The sequence below is a fragment of the Onychomys torridus genome, chromosome 10, assembly GCF_903995425.1.
Source record: "Onychomys torridus chromosome 10, mOncTor1.1, whole genome shotgun sequence".
Classification (NCBI taxonomy): Eukaryota; Metazoa; Chordata; class Mammalia; order Rodentia; family Cricetidae; genus Onychomys; species Onychomys torridus.
In genome coordinates, this window is record NC_050452.1 from 41315339 (window position 1) to 41336488 (window position 21150).

The window sequence follows — 21150 nt, forward strand, 5'->3', positions numbered from 1 at the left end:
AATGAAAATTTTTTTGTCTGAGTTTATCAAATGTTACTGGATTGAATATTGTTATATATTAATGGAATTTTTCATCTGAATCTGTCAAATGTTAATGGAATAGATATCACTAATGTAATTCTTGACTGTATATATTGTATATACTTATTGGATATAGTTTTTCTTGTATTAATTATAAGCTTTTTAAATTTTAGACAAAAAAGGGAAATGTGGTGGTATTGTGTTCACCAAAATATTGTGTACCCTAATAAACTTATCTGGGGTCAAATAACAGAACAGCCAATAGATACAGAGGCTAGAAAATGGTGGCACTCACACCTTTAATCCTAGCATTCCAGAGGCAGACGTCCCTCTGGATCTCTGTGAGTTCAAGGCCACATTGGAAACAGCTGGGCGTGGTGACTCACACCTTTAATCCCAAGAAATGAACCTTTAATCCCAGGGAGTGATGGCAGAAAGCAGAAAGATATATAAGTCTTGAAGACCAGAAACTAGAAGCTTTTAAGCTTCAGCCTTCTGAGCAGCAGTTCAGCAAAGACAGATTTGGATGAGGACACAGAGCTTCCAGTCTGAGGAAAACAAGATCAGCTGAGGAACTGTTGAGGTGAGGCTGATCTTCCAGTGTTCACCCCAATACCTGGCTCAGGTTTGATTTTCTTAATAAGACCTGTTAAGATTCATGCTACACAGACATGAGACTTAATATCTGGTTTTCCTACTGATGAGCGAAGCCAAGTATTTCTCTCAGCCACAGTTTCCTCATTTACAGAATGAGATGCATTACATGTCCTTCCATATGATTCTAAAGTAATGAATCTTTTCAATATCTGGATAATGAGTTTTTAAGAGTCATTTTTTCCCTGATGGGTAAGGGTATTAGACATTTTTAAAAATACTTTTCAGCCATTGGATTTCTGCCTGTTCAGTTTCATGCTTTAGTATTTAATTGGATTCTTTGTTTTCTTGTTGTTGAGTGTTTTTTTTTTTCCTGAGTTCTATATTTATTCTATATATAAATTTTTGCCATGTATATAGCTGGCATTATTTTTATTTTTATTTTTTTTACCATTCTCTAGGCTCCTGTTTCCTTGTGAAGGTGTCTCTTACTATTAAAGTAAATAGATTACCTCTTTAGGAACTGTTGGGCAGTGGGATTCCATAGACCCCCAAATATTATAGATTATTGCTATTGTCCTTGGTTACTCTCTAGAACTTGATGGCAAAATCCTACTGCTTAGGACAACACATACTTGAGCTGTAGAATATGGAGAAATTAAATTTGGACTGACCAAAATGCTTCATCTTTACTGGCTAGCTTTCATAAAAAAGAGAAAAAAGAGCCGGGCGGTGGTGGTGCACACCTTTAGTCCCAGCACTCAGGAGGGAGAGCTAGGTGGATATCTGTGAGTTCAAGGCCAGCCTGGGCTACAGAGTGAGTTCCAGGAAAGGCACAAAGCTACACAGAGAAACCCTGTCTCAAAAAAAAAAAAAAAAAAAAAGAAAGAGAGAGAGAGAGAGAGAGAGAGAGAGAAGAAAGAAAGAAAGAAGAAATGAAATTAGAAGAGAATAGTGATGAGGGATGGGGAAGAACTGGAAGAGAAAGATGACACGTGGGTTAGATCAAAGCACAATATATGAATGTATCAAATTCTAAAACAATAAAAAATGAATTTAAAAGACAAATAAATTGGCAAAAGATGGCCCCACATCCTTTAAACTATAGGAAGCATTAATTGAACTTAGTGAGTTATTAAAAACAAAACAAAAAACCAAAAAGACATCCAAAAACAAAGGTATCATGAATTTGGGACAAGACGTGAGGACATGTGGTGGGTAATATGGGGAGAGGTGGTATGGAGAAACAGTGAATGGATAAGATACATTTATTAAATTCTCCCAGACTAAATTATCCCAGTCAGTAGAACACCTACATAAAATTAGATTTTTTTAGGATCCATGACCTTACTAGCCCCAGGCAGTTCGCTAGGTTTCCAGCACCAGGCATGATTTCCTTCTTTAGAACAGGCTTCATGTCCAATTAAAGAGCTGTTAGTTACTATCCAGAAATGAGAGCTACAGTAGTAACCTTAGGGTTATCACATCATGCTGGTCATTGTGGTTCAGACATTACAGCTGGGTAGAATAATTTGTTGTTTTCTCCACTGGAAGCTTGTGTAGTGCTTTCCAGAATTATAGAAGCTAGTCCTCATGGAGGAAGCTTTCAATGTAAAGCTAGCTCAGGTCCTCTTGGAAGTTTATGATATCTTAAGTATACAGTGTCTATAATAATGAGTGGTCATCCCTGAAATCATGTATACAAGTAATACTAAATAGCCTGGCAGATTGTATTTACAGACTTGGATACACAGACACAGACACACACACAGACACACACACACACACACACACACACACACACACACATAATATTTTACACATCTATATGTAACAATAACTATTAAAAAATCAAGGCTATGATTTTGAAAGGGACAATCAGGTACATGAAAGGGATTAAAGGGAGGAAAGTGAAGAAGATAAATGAGATAATGCTTGATTTTAAAAATTATATATATATTTAAAATCTATAATTTAAAATTTATACATATATTGTTGACTTAAATTCATCTTAGGTATTTAGTACTCACCTCATAAAGTATGAATACTGATAGAAAATTTTATTGACTGTTTTCTGTATAAGTTCAACAAAATAAATTTTCATAAAATTCATAGAAATAGAACAACACAAGTCTTTAATATTAAAAATAAACAACAGATGCTTCTTTTGGCTCCAACAAATTGAATTCTTTTCCAAAAAAATTCACTATATATGAGGCTACACAATCTCAGATGGATTTAAGCGATTCAAGATATGGCTGTAAATGATAAAATTAATTTAAGTAAAAGTTCCCATGTTCTGATCTCTCATCATAAAGTTTGGAGATGAAATGAAACAGTAGTTAGGATTTTACTTAAATTAATTAGAAGTAAACAAAGACTGTCAAGTGCATTTGGATAAAACATAATTGTTCATCTGCTAAAATTGAGACTGGACTGGGAGGTATATGGAACTTGCTATATGATTCTGTGCTATTGCTGCATTCTTGAAATTTTTTCTTGTAAAAAATTAAAATGAAAAAGAGAATTTTCAATGGCTATATTTCCCAGTAAGACTTCCTGGGAAACTGTCTTATCTGGAAAACCTTTGAGAGAAGGAGCGAAAGCCCACCCCCCATGAAAACAAGCATGACTCTTCAAAATTTTAAAAATGGAAACACAGTAGAAAGGTGGATGCAGCTGATGTGTGTGTGTGCCAGCACCCCCAGATTACCAAGTTTTGTGCCAGAAACTGAGAAGCAACGGAATGAATAGAAAAGAAGAAGCAGATGATTAGCAAATTGCATCAGCAAGAAGGGTCAGAGCAGGACTTAGACAGCAACAAGACACCAATAATAGGACTGATAATGTAGTCACAGGAAACACATCCATCTCCTGCATTGTGTAAAAGAAGGAAAAGAAACAGAGGAATCACATGCAAAGACACAGACACAATGTAATAGTGCACAGACCACCAAGTGGAATTTAAGAAAAGTTCAATGCTTCAAAACCTAGAAAACAAAAAAGCTGTGTTCACTTTTGCTTTGGTCCTCAAACTGGCAAGATAATGTCCTGGTAGGATAGGAATATCAAGACTCTTCAAAGTGGGCTCCTGTGCATATATTTGCTTAGGAATAGTTTTGGAAGTTCTACATACCTAATTTGGTTTTCTCATAATTTTAAAATTATTTTCTTAAAATTGTACACGCAGTGATTTATATTTCTAGTTTCAACAAACATAATTACTAACCCTAATGACATAATTTATGATTAAAATGATATATAATTAACTTATTTCAGTGCAAATGATCATTAAACGAAGATAAGATATTTATTCAAATCCCAGTTTCACCCTGTTTCCATTGTATTATACTCATTTATAATAGTTATGATTAAAAATGATATATAATTAACTTATTTCAGTGCAAATGATCATTAAATGAAGATAAGATATTTATTCAAATCCCAGTTTCACCCTGTTTCCATTGTATTATACTCATTTATAGAGAAAGGATGAAAATATTTGTTCCTTCTTAAAGTATAATTTTATACATTTAGAGTAATTTCATTTAAGCTCTGATGATCACTTTGGAGGGTATAGTAATTAAAGTTAAATTTAAACGTTATAAAATTATCAGTCATTTAAAATATTACTATACATTTGGTTCAGGGCTGGAGAGATGACACAGTGGTTAAGAGCACTTGCTGCTCTTTCAGAAGCTGGAAGTGCATTTCCCAGCACCCACAGCTCACAGCTTACAATAATCTACAACTCTAGCTCCAAGGGAGCTAATACCTATTTCTGGAGGAAGCTTGGGCACCCACATGTCTGTGTGTGGGCATACATGCAGATACACATAGATTGTAATTGAAGTATAAATGTAAAGTTCAAATTAAAGTCAGAAATATCTATGAAATTAACATGTTGTGCTCCCATAACTACAAGTTATATAAAATTAATTCATATCTTCAGATTTTCTGATTATTGAGCATTTGTCAACTCCTACATTTGTAATACATTTTAATTTATACTTAGAATAAAACCTCTTACAAGTACGGTTTTGTAGTAAGAATGGTGACTTTTAATTTAAGCCAAAAGAGATTTGTCAGTCCATTTTGCATTTCATATCAAGTGGTAAAGCACATAGATTTAAATTAATGTTTCTAACAATGTGGAAAGACATCTTTAGGATCACAGAGAGATATATTTTCAAAATATAAACACACCTAGACATAATTTTAAGGCTGCAGTGATGCTAGGAAATTTACCCTAGATTCACAGTTGTTGCTGCAGTGAAACATCGTAACCACAGCAACTGTAGGTGAAAGGGTGTACTTGCCTCCCAGGTTCCAGTGTGTCATAGTGGGGAAAGTGAATCGGGAACGTGAAGCAGCTCATCTCGGGTATGCCCTGAGAGCAGAGATTAGTTGATGGATGCATACATACTTGAACTCAACCTTTTTTCCACATTTACATAGTCTGGATCCCAATGCCTGGGAATGCTGCTGCCCTTAATGAACTGGTCTTCAAACCTTAGTCATGAATTCAAGACAATCCCCTGCAGACACACCCACAGGCAAGGTTGATCCAGATAATCTCTAATTAAGACCCTCTTCCAAGGTAATTCTTGATGGTGTCAAGTTGATAATTAAAACTGACAATCATACCATGCAAATTAAAAATTAACTCATGATATTAACTTTCCAGCAAGAAAATTTTAGAATAGCAAACTGTAACTTCTGTACATCTTTTGTGCCTTGAAATTCTCTCCCATTATTTAGATTCAGAATTTATTTTCTTTTTTTTCTTTTTCACTGGAATGAATGATTACACTTAATGACAACACATACATTAGATACAGAACCCCCCCCCCCCCCCCCGCCCGCCCTCTCCCTGCAATAAGTCAATTCGGAACTGAGCTGGAAGCATCCCCTCTGCTGGCCAGTTTTCAGTGTTGCAAGGTGCTAAATGGACAGATGGGTGAAAAAAAAAATCAATAAATAGTCTTACCCAACTGTGATTCCCTTCCCATGTGCTACAGTGTTGATTTGCCAGGTAAGATGTCCTCACTGATGCAATAGTAGTATGATTTTGACAGAGATAACCAACCAGCTTTTCATTGAATTTGAGTCTCACTTCACAGGAAGAAATTCTTGCCTGGTACAGTAAATCTAGTAAAAAAAAAAAAAAAAAAAAGAACAACAACAAAAAAAACCCAATGGCTTAGTAGGTCACAAGCTCTAGAGGGAAGCTGACTACTATTAGTTCGCCAAATGGGCACGTTGTCAAACTGCCTTCTAAACAGTCGTGTTTATTTCTGTAGATTAGTGATGCTCTCAGCCTTCTTCAGAGATTGCAGGTACTGGTTAGAAAAGAGTCATTAACTGTCTGTGTGACAGGAATAAGTGATGTTGGAGGCTGGTTAAGTATGATTGAAAAAGACAAAAAACAAAACAAAACAAAACTCTTAGATATGGCATGATTGTTATACTCATGACCTTACTGGACTATTATTACCTGCATAAGATTGCCATAAGAGTGTGTCACTCAGCATTTTATCATAGAAGTAGGAAGGAATCATGATGCCCCAAAGCCTAATATCTATTAATTGCTCCATGTTGAACATACATAAGTACTTTATCATTCTGAGCAATTATTTGTTACTTTTGATGGATTGTTCAGGATAAGAAGAGTTGAACTCTAGAACAAGTCTTTTTTCCTGAATGAATCCCCCACCAAATCTTTACCTTGCTGCTTTCTTTCTATAGTCCATTTACTGGCCTGACTAAAGCCCTGATTATGGTCATATATATTTTATTAATAGTACTGGCCTCTGGATTTATTACATTATTTCTATTCACACTGAATGTATTTCTTTGGTTAGTCTTCAGAAGAAAAAAAAATTGGTTTTTATACATCTGAGTTAAAGTTAATATTTTAAGATCTCATTGTGACATTCAGATTTTAATAATCAACCTAAAGGCAAGGAAGAGGACTTAACAATTTAATTACCATTAGTTATAGTTGAATTTATAGAAGCTGCTCTAAAGTTAGTGCAAGATCAAATTTATAGTACCAAATAGTGGTAACAGGATCTGGTGACTGATGACTTGTGGTCCTTAGGGGGACAAAGACAGCACAGATAATTTTTCTTCTATGTTCTATTGGTGAGTGATGGCAACCAATATTATCCCTAAGACTAAATCACAAAGCTATAACATATTAGCTCCAGAAAATAAATGACCAGTTGTTAATGTTTATTTTTTCAATGATTTGTGAAAATTGTATTCCCACTGTTTTTAAAGGATGACTTTGAAAGCATGAAATATTAATTTATGAAAACAGAGTCATAAACCCAAAAGAGAGTACATGGGGGGGGGCGTTGGAAAGAGGAAAGAGAAGGAAGAAATTTATTAATTATATTATAATCTCAAAAAGTAAAAAAATAACCTATTGATTGAGTTTAATTCACTACATGCAATTGAATTGATGTACTACTTCAGAATTACAAAGAATCCAGCTGATCATCCATTAGTAGGATCATTGCTCAGAGGAAGGAAGTGTGGGTGAGTGTTACTCAAAGGGGAAATGTTCACTTGCTTTGAGGTAAGTCAGATGTTCAAGGCCCAAGATCTAAACACACATGTGAATCAAACAATGCTTGATTCATTACACATGGCACAATACTTAGCAGTATTAGAAACATCTCAGAGTATAAAGAGCAATGTTGGCATTTCCGTAAGACCTGAAGATCTGGTAGATGATGGGTTTTCCCTTAAGGAACAACAGAGGGAGTAAGGGATAGCTTAGCTAAGTTTTCAGAAGGCGTAATATAGAGTGTTCTATGATTACTGGACACAACGAGGTGAAGATATAGAAGCAAATGGAAAGAACCTTGGGTATAAATTGTTCCCATAGCCCTTTATTGGAGAGTGGACACAATTTTCAGAACTTTCTACAGCTTGGGTACCATTTCTCTTCCTAGGCCATGCTGTTCTGGAAAAGTTAGCCTTTCTACTTAAGATAGAATCATTTTTTATGTGGACCGCAAGCATTATAGATAGTACATGTTATCAGATATCAGTTATAAAACTCTGTAAAGTACTCTAATAGAGATGTGTGTAACTGATTGCTGGGGTCAGAGAACAAGGAAGGAGGGTTTTCTGATGGAACCCAAGCAATTCCTATGTAGAAACTCCTGGGTGTGCAGAGAGTTACCAGAGAAGAGATCTCAGCAAAGGGCCACAGCAGGTAAAAGTTCATAAGTACAATCCAGGCAAGGCAGATTAAAGCCAAAAACAAAGAAGGAGCCTATAAATAAGAAAATAAAGGAAGACAGTCCAAAAATCAAGATGCATTCTATTATGACAACCTAGAAAGTTTAACTTCTGCATCTTATGTCACATGTCTGCTTTGGAGTCTCCACTTATGAACAGGACACCTTTTTAGAGAAGGAGAAAGCAACGCTACTATAAAACAATGCAAATGCCAGAGAAAGTCTGCCATTTTGACACAGACTACATTTGTAGAGGACCATGTACTGTCAAGTGTGATGTTTAAATATTAATAAAACACAAAATAATCAGTCTTAAAAGGGACAAACTGAGATAGGTGAGGAGTTCTCACTGGGGCCTTGGGCAGGTGATAAACATTATTAAAATGGGTTAAAGCCATCTCTAGTGTCATGGACAAGTCCTTCAAATTCAAGGGGACCCTGTTGTTCATTGTCCCATACATAAGTAAACATGCTGGGGTGTGGGTGGATGTGGCTCCTGAATTGGCAACTGTTAGACTCTCTTGTTGCCCTCATCACCCTGACTAAAACCACTGTCAGTCTAAAAGCCAGCAGTAAGCACTGGCTGTTAGAACACTCCACAATACAGCAATTAACTGCAGGAATGTGGCAGCAGACTTTTTCAGAATCTTAATGGCACAAACTCAAGCCTATTCATAGTATGCAGCAGACATTTTGCTATTACAAGCCTCAATGAAATCTAGATGACATTGTAACACATCCTGTTTAGTCAAGAGGAAAGCATGTTCTCTAATGACCTAATGAAGGAACCAATAGTGTAAAGACAGTGCTGTAATTGTTGTAAACACTGATTTCCAGCATTCAAGGTTTGCTTTAATTGGCAAAAACACCCCTACCCAGGCTATATAAGCAGGCTGTTCTGCTTACTTTGTGAGTCTCGTGGGGGACACTCTTGACATCTTTTGCCTGGGAAATCTATTTCTATTTACTCAGATAAAGAAAACACTGACAGACCAAAGAAATAGTAGCATCCAAATCCATCATGGTGAATCAGTGAGGATATCAGTTGCTTACAGGCTCATGGATATCCCAAAAGCAGCTGGATCACTACAAAATCATCTTACAATAAATGATGATTCACAAAAGCTGCATTTCTGGAGTTCCCATCACCACTAAGAACCCACTACCTCACAAAGATTCTTCTCCCCAGCAACTATTTACTGTTCTTATAACCAGGGAACGGCAATATGCTATGACTCCTCTTACCAGCTTATTCTGCACTACTGAAAGGAAGCAAGAAATGACACTGAGAAAACTTTTCCTGAGACTAGTGTCCCAGAGGACAGCTGGAAAAAGGAGCTCAGCCTGTTATGCAGCTGATTCCTCTGAACTGAAACATTGCTTCTTGGAGGCAGACAGGGGTATACAAAGTGCATGAAGCTCACAACTTCCACAACTCAGGAGGCTTAGGAAACTTGTAGCAGCTGCAAGCCAGGAATACATAAACAGCCAATCAGCCAGGGGGGCAATGTGGCAAGGAAGCCAGTTGCTCCATGATTGACCAGACAGATGAGCTAGTCCAGAGAAAAGACTAGGCAAGAACAAGGGACTCCATAAATAGAGAATGGGGAACGGAGGTTGAGGAAAGATAGAGGGCTGTAAAGGGCCAGAGAATGTAACCATCAAGCTCTGCTTCTTGGAATGGTTCTTGAAAGCTATCAAGACTATAGAGTCAAGGGTCTCAGATGCCTCAGACCCAAAAGCTAGAATAATGGTCACTGTTAAAGGGAGATGAATCCCAATACCTGAGCCTGTTCAGGAACTGTAACACACACTGTTGCCAAAGGATAAGGAATGTTGACTTCCCTGGCCTACATCGAAACAGTAACAGTGCAGACCTAATAATGCCAGCACCAGCGTCTGCATAGGGAATGAAACTCTACCACTAGCTTCATTTCTCACCAGTCAGTTGCCCCAGGCAGTGAGAAGTGTCTTGAAGACTTCAGTGTATACCCATACTCACAACCTTCACTGTGTATAACCATATTCATAATCTCTGTCTGGAAAGCTGAAAAGAACTCCAAGCCTAGGAAATCATAAATAAATCACTTAATGTTCACACTAAATGTTGAAATCAGTTACTTATAAGATGAATGAATGGATCATGTCTTAAACTCTCTTCTTAGTTAATTCTACTTACATGTATATTATTTGTACAAATAAGTGTAACATTCTTGTTAACCTAAGCAATGGCTAAAATATATAAGCACTAAACACTATCCAGACTAGAAGACTAAAGGGCCTTGATGCTTGTTGTTTATTACTCTAAAACTTTGATGTATGTGATCTAGATACTTCTACAAAGTAACTCTTGTGAAGTTCATTCTTAGGAGAAATATTAGGACTAGAGAGATGGCTTAGGGGTTAAGAACATTTATTGGCCTTCCACAGGACTGGTTCTGTTCCTACCATCTATGTAATGCCTCACAAACTCTTGTAACTCTAGTTTCAGAGGATACAGCACCATCTTCTGGCCTCTACAGGCTCCTTCATGCATGTAGGGCATATAAACTTAGGAAGATATACACATACATATAAAATAAATAAATAAGTAAATCTTAAAGAAGAAATATTGAATTTAGAAGTTTGCTTAACTTATCTAATGCATTACAGGCAGAAATTGATAAAATTAAGATAAATATCTAGGGTCAAGACGGATGGATCAGCACTTAGGAATATTTATTGATTTTACAGAGGGGCCAAGTTCAGTTCCCAGCACCCATGTCAGGAGCCTCTGAACTTCAGGCTTCTTGGGGTAAACACACACACACACACACACACACACACACACACACACACACACACAGAGAGAGAGAGAGAGAGAGAGAGAGAGAGAGAGAGAGAATTTAAAAATGAAGCATTTTTTTTAAAGGAAGATAATTACATAGTTAATGTTTTGTGCTTTGATCTACATTATATGTATGGTATTTTCATTTTTCTTTAGAAATAATGAGTACTTATCATATCCTTAATCTAAATGCCAGAGTGTTTGGGACAAATGCTGGGTGTGAAAACACAACTTTCCCTGATGTGTCCCAATTAGTACTTTCCCAGGTATTCAGACATACAATATAACAACAGAAAACCCACCTGTGTCTAAAAATTACACAAAATAGTGAGTGCTACAGAATATACTAGAATATGAAAATCATTAAATCATTGTATTGATTAAGGTATTAAAGTATAGTATATTTGAATCATAAATGAAATTTAACAGACTAAAACATAGTGTATTTATTTGAGTATTGTTCATAGGGTATGAGCCCAATGATATATGTAACTCACATACAACTTTGAAAGAAAGGGTGAAAGACCCATGACTCATCCTCAGAAGTGAAGGAAAAAATAGCAAAGGGAGACTTTTTTCTACTAGGAGAGGCATCCCTCCAAGAACCACTGTAAATTTTGGGGGGTGCGGAGGGGAGTATTTCTGAAATCTTCATTGCCTGGCTATATCAATTCAGTGATGATTAATTGTCTGTAGTGTGTTTCTATAATATTCTAATGTGACCATCTTATTTATCCTCCTGTCCACCATCCCAAGGTCACTGGTTATACATATTCAAGTGAAAGCATTCATGTGCTTGGAAACAATTTCATCTCTTAAGTGGATCTCATTCTGCTCACAGCAAGAATGGTCACAAAACCAAATTTTGGATAATTAAAGTAAAGTTTCTCCACAGCCATATAATTATTACAAAAGAAAATGGTACAAGACATGTAAATGAGAATTTTCTATTAATGGTTTTTCTCTTAACTTATGAGTTTTTATTTTTTCTTTCCATACTCACTTGTAATTTGTAAGAATACAAACCAAGATGTATATCATCTACCATATCAACAGAAGTGGTGAAATTTCTCTATATAGCACTAAGTAGTATATTTTTAAGCATTGTGAATCATTATTCAAGTGTTGGATTGGAACATCAGAGCAATGATTGAGAAAATTGAAGTGATAGTTTTCCAAAAAGCTTTAGCTACAAAAAATAGTTTAACAGTCTTATTTGAAAGTTGAGTTATTGTTTGTAAGCTCTAGGTGTAGAATCCACACGACAGAGATAAAATTGACTACATCATTTATATCTATTTGCAGTTGATATAAACTTATAAAATCAAAGCCAAGTATAGAGAGATACATAACCAAAGTCTGAAAACATTATTTGAGATCTGTGTTAGTTCCCTTTAGCTGGAGAACAAATTACTCTAAAATATAGTGGCTTAAAACAACATGATGTTTCTGTGTGAAAAAATATAGAAGTTGGGGACCTAAGATATAGCTCAATTGTATAGTATTTACAGAGATTCATGAAACACTCAGTGTGATCTTATATCCTGTAAGGAGAAAATGAAATAAACTCTCAAGAGCAGAATTTAGTTTATTATTGGTTTATTGGCCAACAATGACTATTGACCAGAAGCCTGATTTTTTTTAACCCTACATACTATTTACCTAATATGACATCTAGTTGACCTCACTGTAAATAGAAGAGAAACAGTGAGCAAAGAAGAGCCAGGGTACGAGCCAGGAACTTCAAATAACGTAAGTTTATAGCTGACATATAATAATTTCTACATATGCTATTGGTCATATACAGCAAACCTGGTGTATTGTAGAATGGATTACATAGAGTATGAATCCAAGAGGGAGAGATCCTTGGATATAGCTTACATATTGATTTATAAATGGTTTAATCACTCCAGAATCTGAAGGAGACACTTGCACAGTGGGGGCCTCATTCCAGAACCCAGATTAGTCACAAACCACACCCAGAATACCTGTTTTCACAGAGAGAACTTTTATTAAGCAGGGAAGAAAAGATAAAGTGGCTGCCATCGGACTCAGGCAGAGAATTACCTTGCAGGTGTAATTTTTAAGACAGGAAGGAGAAGTTAGATTTTGCTAAGTGGTGTGGTAAAGAGATAGGGGATAAGGAAATGGTAAGGGGGCAAGAAGAAGGAAAAAGGCTGTTTGTCCTGAAGGGACAAAGGACTGCCCCTGGATAGAGATGAGACAGACATGGCAAATAGCAGTTTATAAAGGTAAAAGATTAAACCCCGTGTTAGGATGTGATGTTTAATTTCATTTGGGCATGTTAATTAGGTGAACCAAAGGGAGCTTTTTTTTTTTTTTAAATTTACTTTTTTTTATCATTATATTTGTGTTTTAATTTTATACATCAGCCACGGGTTCCCCTGTCCTCCCCCCTCCTGTCCCCACCCCCACATTGCCCCCATCCCCTCCCCTCCATTCCCATCTCCTCCAGGGCAAAGACTCCCCTGGGGATTCATTTAAACCTGGTGGATTCAGTACAGGCAGGTCCAGTCCCCTCCTTCCAGGCTGAGCAAAGTGTCCCTGTGTAAGCCCAAGGTTCCAAACAGCCAGCTCATGCACTAAGGACAGGTCCCAGTCCCACAGCCTGGATGCCTCCCAAACAGTTCAAGCTATTCAATTGGCTCACTTATCCAGAGGGCCTGATCCAGCTGGGGGCTCCACAGCCTTTGGTCCATAATTCATATGCTTGGCTATTTGTCCTTGTGCTTTTTGCAATCTTGGATTCAACAATTCATGCTCTTGCAGACCCTCCTCTTTCTCGACAATTGGACACCTGGAGCTCCACCTGGGGCCTGGCTGAGGATCTCTGCATCCACTTCCATCAGTTATTGGATGAGAGTTCCAGCTCGACTGGTAGGGTGTTTGGCCATCTGATCACCAGACTAGGTCAGATCAGGCTTTCTCTCGACCATTGCCAGCAGTATACAGAGGATGTATCATTGTGGATTTCTGGGGACCTCTCCAGCACTCTGCCTATTCCTGTTCTCATGTGGTCTTCATTTATCATGGTCTGTGTATTCCTTGTTCTCCATTTCTGTTCTTGATCCAGCTGGGATCTCGTGCTCCTATAAGCTTTCTTTCCCTCAAACCTTGCCCTTCATTACTCCCACTGTCGTCCAGGTTGTTCACTTAGATCTCATCCATTTCTCTGTTGTTGGGGGATCCCTGTGTCTTTCCTAGGGTCCTGTTTTCTAGGTAGCCTCCCTGGAGTTGTGAGTAGCAGTCTAGTCATCTTTGTTTTATATCTAGTATCCTCCTATGAGTGAGTACATACCATGTTTGTCCTTCTGAGTCTGGGTTACCTCACTCAGGATGATTTTTTCTAGATCCATCCATTTGCCTGCAAACCTCATGATGTCATTGTTTTTCTCTGCTGAGTAGTACTCCATTCTGTATATGTACCATATTTTCTTCATCCATTCTTCAGTTGAAGGGCATCTAGGTTGTTTCCAATTTGTGGCTCTTACAAACAATGCTGATATGAACATAGCTGAGCAAATGCCCTTGTGGTATGATTGAACATTCCTTGGGTATATGCCCAAGAGTGCTACAGCTGGGTTTTGGGGAAGATGGACTCCCAATTTTCTAAGGAAGTGTCATATTGATTTCCAAAGTGGCTGTACAAGCTTGCATTCCCACCAGCAGTGGAGGAGAGTTCCCCTTGTTCCATATCCTCTCCAGCATAAGCTGTCTTCTGTGTTTTTGATCTCAGCCACTCTGACAGGTGTAAGGTGGTATCTCAGAGTCATTTTGATTTGCATTTACTGGATAATTAGGGATGTTGAGCAATTCCTTAAATGTCTTTCAGCCATTTGAACTTCCTCTGTAATTGCTGTACTTTGGTAGTCAGCCTCAGGAGTCACAAGTGGCCAAGCTATTGGATAAATAAATGTATGTGGCCAGCTTTAGGAAAGTAATATATTGGATTTTAACAAGGCAGAAGGAATGGGGAGAAGGATAAAGCCTGCCAGAGCCACATGATTGAGTGGGGGCTAGTGCCCCTTCAGAATCCTTACCTATATTTTCAAGTTAGAGCAACTATTTTAGAGTTTTCGGTCAATATAGTCTTGTGTATGTATCAGTTTCCTCTGGGATTAAAACAGTCCATCCTGCAGGAGAGCTCCTTAAACCAGAAGGTTAAAAAAACCTCAAAGTTACTTCATAAAATTCCTGAAACTGGCCAGATTCACTCAGGCTCCTCTATGCCAGGGTAAACAATAAAAACTGCCGAGAGTCACTCTCAGACAAACCAAGCTGCAAAGAAGACTCTGAAACCACACCAGCTGAATGGAAGGGGGAAAGAGCAGAGACCTAGCCAGTACCTCGAAGATGTTTTGACCAAAGTCCCTTCAAAAGGAGGTCCTCCAGCCAACAAGCTGTGCATTGTGCTCCAGACTTCCAGCTTTTGTGAGCTGTGTCCAGTGCTGGGATGAATTTTGATGATGCAGCTGTCATTGAGTCATTTCTGCTACTGTATATAATTCACCCCTCATCCATATTCCTCTAAGTAACCCCAATAAAATACATTAGCTTGCCAAGTTAGTATTTGATGATATTGGACTTTGGCTTGTTGTGGTCTCCTTATCTGGAATGAGTAGACATGTATTGTGTCTATCTAGGAAAAGTTTTGTTGTAGTTAGAGTTTTCCTGCCTGACCCAGTCAGAACAAATCTCTCTTACCCGCCAGTCCCACAGTCGCTCAGACCCAACCAAGAAAGCACACAGAAACTTACATTGTTTAGAAACTGTATGGCTGTGGCAGGCTGCTTGTTATCTGCTTCTTCTATCTTAAATTAACCCATTTCTGTTAGTCTATACTTTGCCACATGGCTCGTGGCTTACCGGTGTCTTTACATGTTGCTTCTCATGGCGGCGGCTGGCGGTGTCTCTCCCCAGTCTTCTACTTACCAGAATTCTCTACTCTCTTGTCCCGCCTATACTTCCTGCCTGGCCACTGGCCAATCAGATCTTTATTTACACAGAGCGATATCCACAGCATTTTGTCACACAATCTATGGTGAGTATGGGTTTTGGTTGCTGCATTGTAGAGTCCAGAGGAAACACTGAATGAAAACCCCAGACTCGAAGAGTATATAAGAGTAAAGAGCGTTTATTAGTATTCCAGCATGTATTTGGGGTTGCTCACCTGTACAAAAAGCCGATGCCTCTGACAGGAGTATGCAGGCTCCTTTTAAGCACAGCTAGGGGAATTCCAGGAACAGTCAGGTCATCTCAAACATAACTGGTCAAGCAAGCAGCAGTTACACTGGTGTTACTTATAACTGGCTGAGATTTTATCTTCGGACATATTTGGGTAAGTTTCAAGGGAGTTGCAGTTGAGACATTGCAGGGCTGACTCAGACCTTGTTCATGCTCTCTCCCTCATCCCTGAATGTAATCTGTTGACAAATGGCCCTCTGTTGGGAGAGACACCTGTTGGCCCCTCTCAGAGGACTGAAACTTAAATTCAAGGAAAGTTTAAACCCTACAGCATTAATTACATTTTCTGTTTCTATGAATAAATACTTGACAAGAAGTAACAATGATCAAAACGTTTATCTCAGCCCTTATTATGGGAAAATAGGGTCCATCTTGGTAGAACAAAGGTGATGGGCATCCCAGTGGTACTCACTTCTCACTAGAAGGCAGACAACAGGGAAGGCTGATGCTCTGAACCTTTTCCACTACTGCTCTGTGTGTATCTCCAGCCCATGGGATGGTATCACCATGATTTTAGGTTGGTCTTCTCTCCTCTGTTAAGTCTCTCTGCAAACATCATCATAGACTGACCCAGAAATGTGTTTACTTAGTGATTCTAAATATAGTTGGTATTTTAATGAAGACTGTCAATTACAGCTTCTTTACTCTATAAAGCCTAGAACCACAAGTGTTTGGGGGTTGTGGTTGGAAGTGTCAGCAGAGGAAGGTGAGTGGTTAACACACAGCACTGAGGGAAACATTAGGGCATAATTTTTGGTAGCTAGGGGTGGGATCAATTTAAGATGAATTCCTAATAGTAAATAGGACTGAAAAATGTATTTTATTTGTGCTATCTCTTCTCAGACAAGAAATGCAGGAAATAGAACTAAACACAGCTCCCTGTCAAGTTCAGTTTATTACTTGCATGGGCTTAAAAAGCCAAAAATAGTAGAAACCGGAGAAACACAATTCAGACAAATTATACAGGCTAATGTGACTTCAAGGAGATCTTACAAAAGCACAGAAACTACTCAAAATTATCTGATTATTGAACACTTAAAGTATGAGGACTACATGTTTAATATTGTGATATAAAAACACATTTGCTACATAACAATCACAGCCACACAGTGGTTCTACTTTCTTAGATTATCTGAATATATCATGCACCCATTCCCAAGTAAAAGTTATAAAATAGGAATATCATTAGGATTTTTCCATGCCAATAAATCATATTTATAGATCTGCTCCTGACATTTACAAGGAATCACATAAGTTTTCCTGCCTTTTCCCTGAGTGGGGTCCATCTAGAGTGATTCTCAATGGCTGAGATATTAGACATGGCTAATTATGAAAGGTAAAAATATTTGATGTACAGGAGAGTAACATAAAGAGCAATGCTCACAAAGCAGCAGCACTAAGATATTTGCGTTTAGCTTTCTAAAAGACAGTAAGAACCAATACATCTAGAAAAGTGTAAGTAATGCTGAAGTTTCTATATTCTGTAAAATTCTATAAAATTGTTTACTCAATTAAACATCAATACCCCAGAATAAAATATAAATTCCTCACTTAAAGGAGAACAATAATGTAGTAACAGAGAAAAATATAACAATCCAATTTACTAAATAATGTGTAATTTTAGGTGATTACAGAATAACTTTCTAATACCAGTAAAAATAATTATTCTTTACATAATGGCCCATTGCTATAGCCAGTTTACATTCTATTTGCATAATAGGAATCTTATTTACATCAGAGTAATTTATGGATAATAGCTATTTTTTACTTAAGCTAAAACTGAAGTTGCTTTACAGAAAGAAGGTATTTGAAACTGTCCAGTGCATACAGTGATGAACATTTTATTACTAAAATGTACACGTTTTTAGTACCACCTATTTATTGAGATGTTTAAATAGAATTATTTCATTTACATATTAGTAGTAATATCATCAAATTAATAGTGTAATAATATAGTCTAAAAGTATAAATTATCTTAGAATTATTGCTTGTTTGATAAGTTGTTAAAAGCATTGAATGACTAGAGAAAATTATTTGGCAATAACTGAGTGTGTGTATGGTGTGTGTATGTCTGTGTGTATGTATGTGTATGTGTGTGTGTGTGTTTCATGTGTGTTCATGCTTCTGTGTATGAGTGACTGTACATGCATGCCCAAGACACATGGGATATACTCTTATCTTTACCTTCCATCTTCACATAGGAGTGTTCTTACAATGGCATTATATATCAGGCTTACAGAATTTCTGGGGATCCAAATGAAGGTCATGGCAGTAGCTTATCAGGGAATCTACCCAAGGAGCAGCCTCCCCAGCTCACACACAATGGTTTAAAAGAAATGTTAACTTCTGTGGTTTATGCTTCTTTACAATAAGCCTAGTATGTTCATAGATGAACTAAATATGACTCTAATTTCATTAAGCAGAGAAATCACACTTCCCTCCTGTAGATCTCTTCTTGGAAAGCTGGATTTCTCATCACTTTTCTACCCAGCCCAATAACAGCCATTCTGCTTGTCTATTCTTTGAACAGTTAGAATCAATGTTTACTGTAACATTAATCTTAAATAGTTTTATTAATTTAAAAAAAGCCAGATATTAGGGTGAAAGCTGAAAGATCAGAGGAACAGAACAAGCAAGCCACATTCTTACCTCTATGAAATCCTCAGCCTCAAGAGAGAGACTTCCTGTTTACTCATGTCTTATATGCCTTTCTGTGTCCTATTGTATTACTTCCTGGGATTAACAGGATGTGACCTTTCTAAACAAAGACATGAGATCTCAAGTGCTGGGATTAAAGGTGTATGCCACCACGCCTGGCTCTGTTCCCAGTGTGAACTCACAAAGATCCAGAGGATCTCTGCCTCCTGAGGGCTAAGATTAAGGATGTTTCATCACTTCCTGACCTCTGTGTCTAATTTAGCAGCTGACTCTGCCCTCTGATCTCCAGGTAAGCTTTATTAGGGTACACCACAGTTGACAGTCACTATCTGTTGATTTACAGGTTTGGTAAATGATAATACAAAAGCACTGTGCATTAAAATAAATAATAAGCTATACTTGAACTTTCCCACTTTCCTTCGGTAAATTGCATGGGCTGCAATACTCTGAAGATGTTAATCATAGAGTAGGATGGTTGTAGTAAGCCACAGAACTCAGACTGTCACATGTTGATAGGAATAAGTAAACACTATCCTGTATTGTGTTGGGAAGCTGTGGTTTCCAGTAACCTGAATTTTGGAAATGCAATTCTAGATGATATTTGCAAACTTCACCAAAGCCAGTCAAACTAGCACTTCCTTCTTCCTTCCTTCCAGAGTAATTTCTGTCTCATTTGTTAAGAACAAGGGAGCTTGCTTCTTCTTGTATTTCATTTTCATTTCATAAACACTACCTTACCTACTCCTTTGACTGTGATGAATCATAGAGAGCATCTGCAAATTCAAATGTTCTGTCTTCAAAAAATAACTAGATAAAGTAATGCCTTTAAAGGACATTTGAGATTTATAAACATGACATTGATCCTATTGCTCTCATTATTTCACTCCATAGAAATTCAATTTCTTCTGGAATCGCAGATGGAAGTCTCTGACTGAAAGAAAAAAAACAACTAAAATATAAAAGCGACAATAAGAATAAAAATACCTTGAGGGGCTGGGAATGTAGCTCAGTGTTAGAATATTTGTAAGGCCCTGTATTTGATACCCAGTTATTAGGACAAAATAAAGTAAGATGTAAACCTTATTAATGGACAGCATTATCTTGCTATGCCTGTTTTACATTTGATTCCTACACAACTGCATTTGATTAACTGCTGTACCCAATTATTTACATTTTTACTTCAAGTAAGTCCGTAGATGTCTGGACAATTTCCTCTAAGGACCCCATGAGAAAGATGTTATATCCACATAAAGGTGAGCTGACTGTGCATTTGGTGCTGGTATATTTTAGGAAGATTGAGGTGACTCCATGTTCTGCCTTAGCCTCATCTCACTCATATCTTCTAATTACACAACCTTATGCACTCAATCATTCTCTCTAAACCATGGCTGCATGTTTAATCACTGGCAAGCCCAGGAGGACCTTTCCATAGAATGTGAGCAAGATCATTGAGGGGGGACTTTTACTGGTGAATAGAAAATGTTGACCAATCACAAAATGAATATTCTCTGAATATTCAAATTTATGTATGAATAAAGAAGTGACTCAAACATGCTTTTTAAATTATGTGTGGATGTTTAGCTCTGCTACATTCAACCTGAAAATGCAACAAATTTAAAAGGATCCTGTGTCTTCATTATTTTCTAATGACTAATAATTAAAGCATTAAGAATTCCTAACTTGGGTAATGATGTCCTCCATTGAATATTGAGAATAGAAATAGGATTGGCATGGAGGGCCCATGAGACTAAAGACAGAATATTTTTTTATAATGTATTTGTTCTTCTTTATGTTTGTTTCACTTTTTGTACCTCTCACATTTTCCCTCCTGCTGTCCATTTTAGGTTACTTGCAAATTCATGGTGACAGAAGAATAGATGGGGAAGAAAAGACCAGTCTGTCCATTTCACAGTCCAATAGAAAGCCCTGACTAAAAACAGCAAAAAGCAAAAGGCAACACAATAGGGAACAGGTGACATAAGTAAAATGTTTAAGTCATTGAAAGGGATACATGAAAATGAGCACTAGCATTCACCTCCATATGCAACCTAAGCAGAGATGTCCACAGCCATTGGTGTCCTGACCTCCCCATGATAATGGACTGTGATCTCAAATTTTGAGCCAAAATTAACCATTTCTTGCTTTAGTTTATTTTATCAGAGTATTTTAGCTACAGTACAGGATTAGCAATTAACACAGTCCCCAAGACCAAGACTATAGCCTAAGGCATACTGGATGCCTTGAAGGGACTTCAGTAGGAAGTCTATGTATATTTTCAAGTAAAAATTTGAAGAATCACTTCAAGAAAGAAAAGGGGGACACTGGCAAATGGAGGCGTCTCTGGAGATCAGGGATGCAGGAACACTTCCTGAAGAGCAAAAATTAACGTTTGTCTTATCCTAGGTGTTCTCAACTATAGAGGCCCTCTATTTAGTTGAAAGGTGAAACTCCCCTTTTCTGACAATCACCTGTCTGGTTTCTAATTCCCAGATCTCTGAAACCAAGCAACAACCTTTCATGGTTCCATAC